Consider the following 9,653-nt stretch of genomic DNA (forward strand, 5'->3'; position numbering starts at 1 on the left):
AAGCCTTAATATTATTCACAGAGAAGGAAAGTTGTGAATTCCAAGGGAAAGAAAGCCAAACAGGTGGTGGTATTTAGAAGCTGAAGCACTCTTAACAAATGTGCTCTGGCCATGTCAACAGGTCACTCAACTAGTTTTTCTCCAGGGAAAATATGACAAGCAGGCCTCTACTAAGACTGTGGCTCCCCCATGGCACACACTTTGGGAAGGGAGAGTACTGGAGCAGGGTTGGGGGCCCTGGGTTCCTAGATGGTGGGGCCAACCCCCAAAATAGGTGCATCTGGGGACTGGCCCCCCAGATGAACTCAGGGGTCAGCTGAAGCGCCTGTTGTCATGGTGCAGTGACCTGGTTTCTTGGGGGGTGCGGCCCAGAAAATTCACACTGACCTTTGTGGAGACAGGCCCCCCACCCCTATAACCTGTTGACATTGCTCTATCATTTATGTACGTAGGCAGTTGGGGGGCAGCCCCAAAAATAGGTGCATCCAGGGACTGGTCCCCCAACTGAACTCAGGGATCATCTGAGGTTCCTGCTGTCATGGTTCAGTCACCTGGTTTCTTATTAGCCACCCCCCTGGTGCATGTTGCCTCATAGGGGCCAGCCAGTCCCCAATAGGGCAAGCTGTCCCCCCAGCGCTTGGTGAGCACCTGGAAAATGTGAAGCACAGAAGCCTTATGAACATAAGAACAGCTATACTGGGTCAGACCAAAGGTCCATCCAGCCCAGTAGCCTGTCTGCCAACAGTGGTCAGTGCCAGGTGCCCAGAGGGGGTGGACCAAAGACAATGATCAAGTGATTTGTCTCCTACCATCCATCTCCAGCCTCTGATAATCAGAGGCCAGGGACACCATTCCTACCCTTGGCTAAATAGCCTTTTATAGACCTACGCTCCACGAATTTATCTACCTCTTTCTTAAATTCTGTTATAATACTAGCCTTCACAGTCTCCTCTGGCAAGGAGTTCCACAGGTTAACTATGCACTGAATGAAGAAGACTTTCTTTTATTAGTTTTAAACCTGCTACCCATTAATTTCATTTGGTGTCTTCTAGTTCTTGTATTATGGGCACAACTGAATAACTTCTTATTCCCCCTCTCCACACCTGTCATAATTTTATATACCTCTGTCATGTCCCCCCTCACTCTTCTCTTCTCTAAACTGAAAAGTCCCAGTCTTTTTCGCCTTTCCTCGTACAGGACCTGTTCCAACCCCCTAATCATTTTAGTTGCCCTTTTCTGAACCTTTTCCAGTGCCAGGACATCTTTCTTTAGGTGAGGAGACCACATCTGTACACAGTATTCAAGATGTGGGCTTACCATAGATTTATATCGGGGCAGTAAGATACTCCTTGTCTTATTTTCTATCCCTTTTTTAATAATACCTAACATCCTATGTGCATTTTTGACAGCCTCTGCACACTGCATGGATGTTTTCAAGGAACTATCCACGATAACTCCAAGATTCTCTTTCCTGATTAGTTATAGCTAAATTAGCCCCAATCACATTGTAAGTATAGTTGGGGTTATTTTTTCCAATGTGCATTACCTTACACTTGTCCGCATTAAATTTCATTTGCCATTTGGCTGCCCAGTCACTGAGTTTGATGAGATCTTTTTGAAGTTCTTCACAGTCTGCCTTTGTCTTGATTATCTTGAACAGTTCTTGATTATCTTCAACTGCTCACCCCCTTCTCCAGATCATTTATGAATAAATTGAACAGGATTGGTCCTAGGACTGACCCTTGGGGGACACCACTAGTTACCCCTCTCCATTCAGAAAATTCACCATTTATGCCCACCCTCTGTCTCCTGTCTTTTAACCAGTTCTCAGTCCATGAAAGGACCTTCCCTCTTATCCCATGACAACTTAATTTACATAACAGCCTTTGATCAGGTACCTTCTCAAAGGCTTTCTGGAAGTGTAAGTACACTATATCCACTGGATCTCCCCCGTCTAACAACAGCAATAGCAATAAGCATCCTTCAGTCTACGTAGACTATGGATCGCGCCCTTCGTAACTCTGTTTAAGGTCATCATTTGCAGCGTTGACTGTGACTGTGGAGGCCCACACGAGAGTGACAGTCCTTGCTACATCTGCTGCATATGTAGTGGGTGTCTGGCAGGTCCTTGCTGTCCTTTCCACGGGCTCGCTTCTCCTCTGCCAGCTGTCTGATCTTCATCTCGCCCTTCTGAAGGCCCTTGTGTAGTTCCTGCTTCCAGCTGCTGCGGTCGTCTGCCAGATCTTCCTAGCTATCTGGGTCGATGTCTACCTCCTTGAGGTCCCTCTTACAGACGTCTTTGTAGCGCAATTGGGGGCATCCGGGAGGTCTTTTGCCAGATGCTAGCTCACCATACAGAATGTCTTTTGGGATCCTTCCATCATTCATCCTGTGGACGTGGCCAAGACAGCGGAGCCGCCACTGCCTGAGGAGGGTATGCATGGTTAGAATTCCAGCTTGGTCGAGGACGGCATTGTTGGGCACTCTGTCCTTCCATGATATCCCAAGAATGCACCAAAGGCAGCGCAAATGGAAGACGTTCAGCCTCTTTTCCTGGCGGGCGTACAAGGTCTAAGACTCACTGCTGTAGAGGAGGGTGCTGAGGATGCAGGCTCTGTAGACTTGCATTTTGGTGTGAGTGTACAGCTTGTTGCTGTTCCACACTCTCTTGCTAAGTCTGAACAGAGTTATGTCCGCTTTTCCAATCCTCCTGTTTAACTCAGTCTCCAGTGACAGGGTGTCAGTGATGGTGGACCCGAGGTAAGTAAACTCGTGGACGACCTCTAGTGTGTAGTTGTCAATGCTGATTGATGGAGGTTCAGCAATGTCCTGACCAAGTACATTTTTCTTCTCTAGGCTGATGGTAAGCCCGAAGTCCTTGCATGCTTTGGAGAACTGATCCAGCAGTTTTTGAAGCTGGCCTTCTATGGCTGTATCTACACTAGCCCCAAACTTCGAAATGACATGGCCATTTCGAAGTTTACTAATGAAGTGCTGAAATACATATTCAGCGCCTCATTAGCATGTGGGCGGCTGCAGCAGTTCGAAATTGACATGGCTCGCTGCCGCGCGGCTCATCCTGACAGGGCTCCTTTTCTAAAGGACCCCGCCTACTTCGAAGCCCACTTATTCCTGTGAGCAGATGGGAATAAGGGGACTTCGAAGTAGGCGGGGTCCTTTTGAAAAGGAGCCTCGTCGGGACGAGCCACGCAGCGGCGAGCCGCGTCAATTTTGAAGTGCCGCAGCCATCCACATGCTAATGAGGCGCTGAATATGTATTTCAGCACTTCATTAGTAAACTTCGAAATGGCCATTTACATGGCCATTTTGAAAGTTTGGGGCTAGTGTAGACACAGCCTATGTGTGTTACTACAGCAGCATCGTCTGTGAACAGCATGTGTCTAATGAGCACTTCCCACACCTTAGACTTAGCCTTCAGCCTTGCAAGATTAAACAGTTTTCCATCAGATCTTGTGTGCAAAAAGATGCCCTCTGTTGAGGATCCGAAGGTGTGCTTCAGGAGGAGCGCGAAGGAGATCCCGAACAATGTCGGAGCAAGAACGCATCCTTGTTTGACGCCACTCCTGATGCTGAAGGCATCTGATGATGTGCTGTCATATTGGATGGCTGCTCTCATGTCTTCGTGGAAAGACTGGATCATCTTGAGTAGCAGTGGTGGACCCCTTATCTTGTGGAGCAATTTAAACAGTCCATCCCTACTGACCGAGTCGAAAGCCTTGGTCAGGTCAATGAAGGCGACATAGAGTTGCTTCCTCTGCTCCCTGCATTTCTCCTGCAGCTGTCGAGGATGACACGACCGAACAATTTACTAGTGATACTCAGGAGGGAGATTCCAAGGTAATTGTTGCAGTCACTTCTGTCTCCTTTGTTCTTTTACAAGGTTACAATGTTGGCATCCCGCATATCCTGTGGAACCTCACCCTCTCTCCAGCATAGGCACAGCAGCTCATGTAGGGGTTCCAGGAGTGTGTCCAAGGCACACTCGATTGCCTCTGGTGGTATATCATCCTGGCCTGGGGCCTTTCCTACTTCAGTGCCGTCAATAGGTTTCTTCAATTTGACCACAGTTGGTTCCTGGTCCAGCTCATCCATGACTGACAGGAGCTTGACGGCATTGAGGGCTGTATCACCCACAATGTTCTTGCATGAGTACAGCTCGGAGTACTGCTGGACCATCGCTCCATCTCTTTGGCTTTGTCAGTGATGACTTCACCAGATCTGGATTTCAGAGGTGCCGTCTTGTTCTGGATGGGTCCCATTGCCTTCTTTATGCCCTCGTACATTCCCCTGAGATTACCAAAGTCAGCACAGGTCTGGATACTGCTGCACAGCTTAAGCCAGTAGTTGCTGGCACAGCACCTGGCTGTCTGCTGTACTATTTTTCTGGCTACTCTGAGTGCTTGCTGGGTACTCTGACTCAGTGAGCATTTATACTCCAGAAGTGCAGCGCACTTCTTTTTGATGACTGAAATCATCTCATTGGAGTTAGCTTCGAACCAGTCATTTGTGTTTCCAGCTCTTCTTCCAAACACTGACAAGGCCGTATTGTAGATTGGGTCCCTCAGATGCTGCCATCTGGATGTCGCATCAGCACCCCCAGGACTGCTGTGCAGATTCTCCTCAAGGGTCTCTCTGAACATTTCAGCTTTTTCTGAGTTTGCCGTCTTTCTGGCATCTTTCTGGTGGGGCCTTCCAGTTGGTTTAGAATGGTGCAGGTTCTTGGGTCTCAGTTTGAGCTTGGAGCAGACTAGCGAATAATCTGTAGCACAGTCAGCACTATGGTAGCTGCATGTCAGGAGGACATTTTTGAGGTTGTTGCATCTGGTGATGACGAAGTCTAATTGGTGCCAGTGTTTCGAGAGTGGGTGTCTCCATGACACTCTCTGCTGTGGCTTGGTTCAGAAAAATGTGTTTGTGATGCACAGATTGTGGTACGTGCAAAGTTCGAGGAGACGCTGTCCGTTGTCATTCATTTTCCCCACACCGAAGTGACCTAGGCAAGACGGCCATGAGTCACGATTGGCTCCAACTCTTGCATTGAAGTCATCCAAAAGGTACAATTGTTCACAAGCAGGTACTTGCACTATGGCTGCACTGAGCTCATCATAGAACTTGTCCTTTGCTTCTGGTGTGGCATTCAGGGTTGGAGCGTAAGCATGGATCAGGTGGATGGGACCGGCACAGGTTTGAAGTTTGACCTGAAGGAGTCTTTCTGATCCGCCTGTGACTAGTTCCACCATTTGGAGAAGGGTGTTTCTGATGGCAAAGCCGACACCGTGCTCCCTGGGTTCCTCTTGGGTTTTGCCCTGCCAGAAAAAGGTGTAGTCCTTTTCCTTTAGGGATCCCAAAGCTGCGAGTTGCATCTCCTGCAAAGTGGTGATGTCAGATTGGAGCCTCTTCAGTTCCTCATTGAAGACAGCAGTCTTTCGGGTGTCGCTGATGTCCTGAAGATCTTCAGTCGAACTGGTCAACATGGTCTGTACATTCCAGCAAGCAAACTTGAAACTTTGATGATTTCCTTTTCGTAATAATTTTCTTGTTGGTTTGTCTGGTGCTCATTTCAGTCACTTGTCAGGTTTGGGAACCTTAAGCCTCATGCACCCAGTGAGGCAAGTGAACTGTGGCGAGACAGTGCGCTACTGGTTGGGGGCTGCTCAGCTTAGGGCGGGCAGTGATTGTCCAATGAGATGCAATGATCTCTCCCGCTGTCAGAAGCAACCCCTGGTGCTTGTTCTCTATGCCAATCGAGCAAGACCTTATAACCGGTATCTGTTGCCTCCCGTGTTGGTTCAACGCTGTTAAGCAATGCTGGAGTACCTCTCCAGGCGCGAGCCTGGGCAATTTTTATGGAGACCCTGGGCTGCCCAGACACCAGGCCCCCCCCCCCCCTCAGCTTTACTGATATAGTCCAAAGGAAAGGATAACCTCTATGTTTGGTAGCAGCTTAGCTGCAGGAGTTGCCGGGACAGTGCCAGAAGTTGACACAGAACTGCCTTAGGACTCCCCTCTGGATTTTCTGTCAGGTTTACTCCCTTAGCCTTACTCTTTTCCAGGATAACCCACAAGGCAGTGGGGCATCTTCCTCCGCCTTCACAGGAGTTGTCAACTTGCAGCACCACACCTCTTGGTCCGCTGTTGAGACTGTGCATTAGAAGGGAGAAGGAACAAGTCCCTCCCCATCAGGTCAGTATGTGAGACAGACCAGAATCCCCTCACTGTGTTTCGCCTGCGAGCTGACGCAGTTGCCTGGGGGATGGTGTTGCTGTAATGCACAACAGCTGCTAGGAGACAACAGTGAGAGTTGAGTGGTGGATGAGGACCAGAGCTTCCATCTGCCTGAAAAGGCGCAGCTGCCGGAGAGTCAAAGGTACTACCTCTACCCCAGACACCCATATTAACCCCTTCAAAGAACTCTAACAGATTAGTAAAACATGATTTCGCTCTGCAGAAACCATGTTGACTTTTGCCCATCAAATTATGTTCTTCTACATGCCTGACAATTTTATTCTTTACTATTGTTTCAACTAATTTGCCCGGAACTGACGTTAAACTTATCAGTCTGTAATTGCCAGGGTCACTGCTAGAGCCCTTTTTAAATACCGGCATCACATTAGCTATCTTCCAGTCATTAGGTATGGAAGCTGATCCAAAGGACAAGTTACAACCTAGTGTTAATAGTTCTGCAAGTTCCCATTTGAGTTCTTTCAGACCCCTTGGATGAATACCATCCGGTCCCGGTGATTTGTTAACATTATCTATTTGTTCCAAAACCTCCTCTAATGACATTTTAGTTCAGGACAGTTCCTCAGTTTCATTTCCCACAAAAAACCGTGCAGGTTTGAGACTCTCCCCAGCATCCTCAGGCGTGAAGACTGAAGCAGGGAAATCATTTAGTCTCTCTGCAATGGCTTTCTCATCCTTGATAGCTCCTTTTGTATTTGTCAAGTCCAACGATGACATAATGCAAAGAACCTGTGCAGGAGAATGTTTAAAGTGGAAAAGCCGTTGCACAGGGGCACTTCCACTCTCTCGACCTCAGACGCCTGGTTCCAGTGGTATGAAAAGTCGTCACAGCTGGGACTTCCTATGCTGCAGTGGATGGCCATGCCATCTTTGGTGCCTTGTCATGCCCTTCGCCCTCCACAGAGCATTGCAGGACCACCTTCTTAGTCATTGGATCTTGCTGTTGATCTCATCCGTCCAATCTGCCAGGGCCGGCTTTGCATGCTGGGACAGGCAATTCCCTACTTCACCACAGGTTTCAGACCTGCTGGCTACCCTCACCTGGTTTAGCCCACCTGTTGAAGCAGTTAATCAGGGTGTGGCCACTGCATGCTACAGGTTCTTGGAGCCACAGGTGAGAGCTGGGTGCCAGGTGGGGACCAAAGGTGCATGAACTGCCCCACAGAGACATGCAAGTCCCCACACCAGAGGTGCTAGCTCTCCTTGGACACCTCATACACCCCACCATAACACTCAGTATAAGAATTGTGAAATCTCACCAATGCTCCAAGTCGTTGTGGGGGACAGGGCAGTCGTCATAACTGTATAAAACATGGATTACACAGGGCTCCCCTGGTTTAAAGCATTGTAAAGCAGAAGGGAAGGGATATGGGTTGAACCAGCTTGCTGAGTGCCTTGGACCTGCCTAAGCCTTGGCCATATAGCAATAAGCCTGGTTTGTCTAGCCCTCCCCACCTGTTAAAAGATAGAGCTGCATACTAGTGTTTGTATCTTGTATGAGACTCTACTTTGGTTGATGCTGTGAACTGAAATCACTGGGTGGCCACTAAGAGCTGAAATCACTGGGTGGCAGCTAAGGCCACTAAGAGCTGAAATCATAGGGGTTTGAGTCAAGCCAAACACGCAATAGACAGTGTGACTGGTGGGCAGCCGGATGGCACAACCAGCGGATGGCTGGTAGGATGAGCAGTGGACAGATGGTGTGACCCGTGGATGGCCGGAAGGAGCAGCAGCGGACGGACGGATGGTAGGAGCAACAGCAGATGGAAGGCATGACCAGATGACAGGAGCATCAGCGGATGGATGGCGCAACCAGCGGATGTCCAGTAGGAGCAGCGGCAGATGGACAGTGCGACCGGGGGATGGCCAGGGTGGCAGCTGGCAAGGAGCAAGCAGAATGCCGGACCAGTGCAAAGGTGGCATTGCCTGAGGATCCATGAGGGAATGCATCAGCATGAGGCATTAGGGCCTGCACGGACTGGACCGAGTTGTAAGTGGGGCATTTGAAGTGGAAGTATGGAGAAAGTTGGGTGTGTGGATTGGCTGTTTACAGTATTGGACTGGTGAGCCTGAGAAGCCAAGGACACTGCTCAATCCGTTTGAGCTGGGACAGTTATTTGAGGATTGGTTATGAACTTTTCATCAATGATCTAGAAAATGAGGTAAGCAGTGAGGTAGCAAAGTTTGCAGATGACACCAAGTTGTTCAGGACAGTCAAAACCAAGAGGGATTGTGAAGAACTACAAAAAGATCTCAGCAAACTGAGTGATTGGGCAGCAAAATGGCAAATGAAATGTAATGTGGGTAAGTGTAAGGTAATGCACATTGGAAAAAATAACCCAAATTACACGTACAACATGATGGGGTCAAATTTAGCTACGACAGATCAGGAAAGGGATCTTGGAGTTATAGTGAATAGTTCTCTGAAGACATCCACGCAGTGTGCAGCGGCAGTTAGTAAAGCACATAGGATGTTAGGAATTATTAAAAAAGGGATAGATAATAAGACAAAAGATATCATACTTCCCCTAGATAAAACTTTGGTACGCCCACATCTTGAGTACTGCGTGCAGATGTGGTCTCCTCACCTCAAAAAAGATATATTGGCATTAGAAAAGGTTCAGAAAAGGGCGACCAAGATGATTAGGGCTTTGGAACGGGTCCCATATGGGGAGAGGCTAGAGAGACTGGGACTTTTCAGTCTGGAAAAGAGGCGATTGAGAGGCGATATGATAGAGGTATATAAAATCATGAATGGTGTGGAGAAAGTGAATATAGAAAAATTATTTACCTTTTCCCATAATACAAGAACTAGGGGACACCAAATGAAATTGATGGGTAGTAGGTTCAAAACTAATAAAAGGAAATTTTTCTTCACACAGCGCACAGTCAACCTGTGGAACTCCTTGCAGGAGGAGGCTGTGAAGGCCAGGACTCTATTAGGGTTTAAAAAAGAGCTCGATAAATTTTTGCAGGTTAGGTCCATAAATGGCTATTAGCCAGGGGTAAAGTATGGTGCCCTGGCCTTCAGTACAAGGGCAGGAGATGGATGGAAGGAGCTAAATCCCTTGATCATTGTCTTCTGTTCTCCTTCTCTGGGGCACCTGGCATTGGCCACTGTCGGCAGACGGGATACTGGGCTGGATGGACCTTTGGTCTGACCCAGTATGGCCATTCTTATGTTCTTATGAACTCTGGCTGTGGTATTTTCCCAAACTTATGCTTATTGACCATTCTGCCTTCTTCATTAAAGCTCTTTTTTCCCTCAGACTCTGTGCTTGTGAGTAGGGAAGCATTGCCTCTCTGAGGCGCCCAGGAGTGCCTGAATTTCCCAGGCTACTGGGTGGGGGCTTGAGCCGGCTCTGTGTGAGATGAATGAAAAGGAACCC

This window comes from Carettochelys insculpta, chromosome 9, assembly GCF_033958435.1.
Source record: "Carettochelys insculpta isolate YL-2023 chromosome 9, ASM3395843v1, whole genome shotgun sequence".
In the NCBI taxonomy this organism is placed as follows: domain Eukaryota; kingdom Metazoa; phylum Chordata; order Testudines; family Carettochelyidae; genus Carettochelys; species Carettochelys insculpta.